We start from the raw sequence: 4589 nt of genomic DNA on the forward strand, positions 1-4589 counted from the left end.
TCAAAAGTATGGTCAATAAATGTAATTTATCTTTATTTTAATCATGGCATTGATCAACACATGGGATTCCTAAATGAGTAATTAAGTACATTCCTAAAAAGAGACTCCAGCAAGCATACTTAAAATACTTACTGAATTTCAGTTCATACCTAAAGTTATAGTTAAATAATTTATATGTTTTTTTGTACTTTTTGAATATGCTTCCTGTGTATTCTTATCCATACGTTCCTGGTTAAAAATGGCAAAAAGCTTTGAATTCACTATTCCACTCTTCAAAAACTAGAAGGAAAAATCAATCAATGTTTTTATACAGTAAGTGTTAGGTAAGGAAAAGACATGTCATTCTTATTTCACAAATATGAAAGGAATTCAAAGGAAATAAATGTGCCCTGAATAATGGTTTGCTTATATGCAAAGTATAAAGGATTCTGATATAACTTTATGTTTACAGTGTTATATCTCATGAATTCAAATGTGTTGTTTAAAAATAATGGCTGGGTAACTGATAAAATGGGAACAGGACCAAGGGTCAAAGGGTTTAGTGCAGGGATGACCTGCTGAGTTTAGGTGTTAAGGACTTTGAGGTACCTGGGGCACATTCAAATGGAAATACCTGTCAGTTTGAGGATCGATTAGATGAGTAACATGTGGAATGTGATTATAACTATAAGACTGAATAACACATACCAGAGTGATTATCAGAGTGTAAAAAGAGATGAGTGGGCCAAGGATGGAATCAGGTAAAAACAATGTTTAACAAATCAGTTTTCAAGTATTTTCCACATGAATTCACATGAGAAATGGCATTTGCACATGAAACTCACATTCAGATTTTACTGAAACTGTCCAAATATGTGTGCAGCTATGAATCCCTAGCACAATTAATAGTGAGTACATAGCAGTGTCAGTCCCTATAGATTTCGACATAACTGCATCATTTCAGATTATGTGCAATTCCTAGTAGTGAAGCTCTACTACTGACTGAATTTCTCATACAACATATAGGAATGCAAGTGAGTGAGAATGACTTTAAAGTGTCACCCTTAAATTCCCTCTAATTTACTTTTTAAATTGATAAATTTTACAATATGGAGTATTGTAATGAGAACTATAAGACCTCACATCCCACTTTAAATATTTTGATAAAATAGAGCCTACGCATATTTGTCTATATACATATACACATAATTTATATAGTTTATATAACTCATTGATATCAGTGACTAATAGCATATTTACAGATGTTTAAAGAAGATCTTAAAAAATCCTCAGGTGCTAGAACCAAAGAAACATTTGAAAATCAAATCCAAACAGTGTGGTAAATGATAACAACATGAAAGAAAGTTGGGGTGAAGTAGCAAAGTTAAAACATTTTTAAATTCAAATTTAATAGAGAAGGGCACTAAAACTAGTTGTAACTTTAAACTATTTTAAGCCAAAGAAGCATGCAAATACTTAAGGGAAATTACTGTAAAGATAAAAATGAATACAATTCTAAACTAGTAGAAGGACAAGAGAAGAATAAGATAGTCATGCCAACACAAAGGAGAAAAAAATAAAAAAAAATAATGACTAAATAACATAAAAAAGACAGTATAAATAAATCCAAATGGAAGAGAACAAAGAAAAATCATGGTACTGAGAAAGCACAAAACAAGATGTCATGAATACTTCCAAATCTATCAGTGATCAGAATAATGATAAAGGAACTGAACCGCCAATTAGGAGATGAGGACTTTCAGACTTCAATTGAAAATTACAATATATGTAAATGTGTCACTATGAAAATTTTAGTCCCTAAACACATAACTAAAAAGAAAGATTAAAAACAAAGAAATTATAAACTATGTACCCTGGGAGTATAAAATGAAAGAAAGTGGTAGAAGTATATTAATATAATAAAAATAAATTTTACGGCAAAAATTAGTACTATTATTTGAAAAGCATAAATATTATATATCATTACTCATTTGTTAAAGAAAACAACAATCTTAAACCTGCATGGGTATAACAAATTATTTTAAAACATGATCAAAGCCAAAATGGCTGAATTACTATGTATGATAAGCAAAGGTACAATTATAGCAAGAAAGTTGACCACTCTCTTAGAAATCGATAGATCAGGAAGGCATTTAAGTCACACAATGGAAAAAGAACAAGAGAATACTTATTCTTTATTAAGTAAACACATCGTGTTTATTTTAAAAGTCAGGATTATTCCACAAAGTTTTAGTAAATAACTAAGAACCAATAGCATACAACCCAAGTTGTTTAAATCAAGTAATACAATACAAATAAAAACTACTGCGACTTGTGCTTCTTCTTATGGTACTCTGAATTACTGCAGATCAATGTACCTGTTGACGATAACTAGGAGAGCACATAAAATTTAAAATCATGCTGTTGAGAGCATGGACAGCTGCTGCGTCCAGCAGAACTTGAGGGGGAAAATTGTAAGGAAGGGAAACCAGAGTGGTGAAATGATACTCTGAAGCTTCTAATGAACTCAGAATATTTGGTTATTTTGGCTGCAGGACGAAAAATGGAAGATCTGCACAACAGGCCCTACTATTGAGATGGGGGAGCCAGCAAGCTCTGGGGAGTCTCATAGGGGTTGACAGAAAAATACGGCTGAGGAGTCAAGAACTTACTTCATTGAAATTACTTTATATGTGTGTGTATATATATATATATATATATATATATATATATATATATATATATACACACACACACACATAAATTATACATATAGTTATATAATTATATATAATATATATAATATATGTATTTCACTTAGCATTATATATATGTATTATACATGAGCATATCTTATTATATATTACTAAAGTTTATTGGGGTGATAAAGGTCAACAAAACTACATAGATTTCAAGTGTACAATTCTGTTATACACCATTTATATACTGCATTATGTGTTCACACCCAGAGTCAGTTATCTTTCCATCACCATATATTTGATCCCCTTTACCCTCACCTACAACCCCCCTCCCTCCTTACCCTCTGGTAACCACTAAACTATTGTCTGTGTCTGTGAGTCTTTGTTTCTTTATTTGTTTGTCTTGTTCCTTTTTTGCTTTCAGTTTTGTTTGTTTATTTGTTTCAGATGTGAAAAGCAATGTAATAGACATTTCCCTCCTCACAAAGTGATAACCCCCCCAATCTACTGCTCCTCTGACATCGTATATAGCTGTTACTATACTGTTGACTATATTCCCTATGCTGTACTCCACATCCTGTGACTATATATATATATATAGTTATTTATTTATTTATTTATTTATTTATTTATTTTATTTATTTTTTATTTATTTTTTATTTATAGTTGACATTCAAGTTTCAGGAGTATGTGTTGCCTTCAGTTTTATATCCCACATATAAATGAAGTCATGTAGTTCTCGACTTTTTCTGTCTGACTTATTTCACTTAGCATAATAATCTCAAGTCCAACCATGTTCTCACAAATGGCAGTATTTCACCTTGTCTTATGGCAGAGTAGTATTCTATTGTGTATATATCCCACAGCTTCTTTATCCATTCATCTATCAAAAGACACTTTGGTTGTTTCCATATCTTGGCCACCATGAGTAATGCTGCAATGAACATTGGAGCACACGTGTCTTTATGGATAAATGTTTTCAGATTTTTTGGGTAGATACCCAAGAGAGGGATTTCTGGCTCATACAGTAATTCTAGTCTTAATTTTTTGAGGAACCTCCACACTGCCTTCCATAGCGGCTGCACCAGTCTGCATTCCCACCAACAGTGTATGAGGGTTCCTTTTTCTCCACAGCCTCTCCAACATTTGTTATTACTTGTCTTGTTGCTGATAGCCATCTAACTGGGATAAGGTGATATCTCATCGTGGTTTTGATTTGTGTTGCCCTAGTAGCAGTGAAGTTGAACATTTTTTCATATATCTTTTGGCTGTTTGTATTTTTGAGGTTTTTCCTTGCGAGCTTTAATTCCCTGGCATTTGTGGCCTGTCACAGACTGTGCACTGTCTCTCCACAAATTCAGTAAAAGTTGCCCGTAAGCACAGAGATGAAGTTACTGGCAGTTAGAAGCAGACCTGAGCACACTGAAATGTTGGAGCATATGAATGGGCCCTGATAGCAACTGCCGTAAGAGCTGATACCTATATAGTACTTACATGTGCCAGGTGCTGTGTCATTTAATTTTAAATATCTTATATACTGGTAACACAATATGTGAATATAAGACTTCAAATTATCTAAAGCCACAGAACATCTTTATACAATCAATTTAGTAAAGGAAATCTAAATCAAGATGCAAAAATTATGAACCATCAGCAAAATCATGATCAGTTTTACTGTATTAAAACTGTATTAAAGTTGAAACTTTTTCTAAGTTAAAGGGCAACATAAACAAAACAAAAGCAGACCTCATACTAGGAGAGGATGCATGAAACAAAGAATTATTGTCCAAAGCATATAAATAATTCCTACAAATAAATAGGCCTGTAATCCCACAGAAACACGAGCAAAGACCATGCATGGGTACAGAATCCTCTATTGATTTATGTCAGTAGCAGGAGCCAGTGGGGGCA

Source organism: Rhinolophus sinicus, chromosome 17 (assembly GCF_057876585.1).
Source record: "Rhinolophus sinicus isolate RSI-liver-muscle chromosome 17, RSI-T2T, whole genome shotgun sequence".
Taxonomy (NCBI): domain Eukaryota; kingdom Metazoa; phylum Chordata; class Mammalia; order Chiroptera; family Rhinolophidae; genus Rhinolophus; species Rhinolophus sinicus.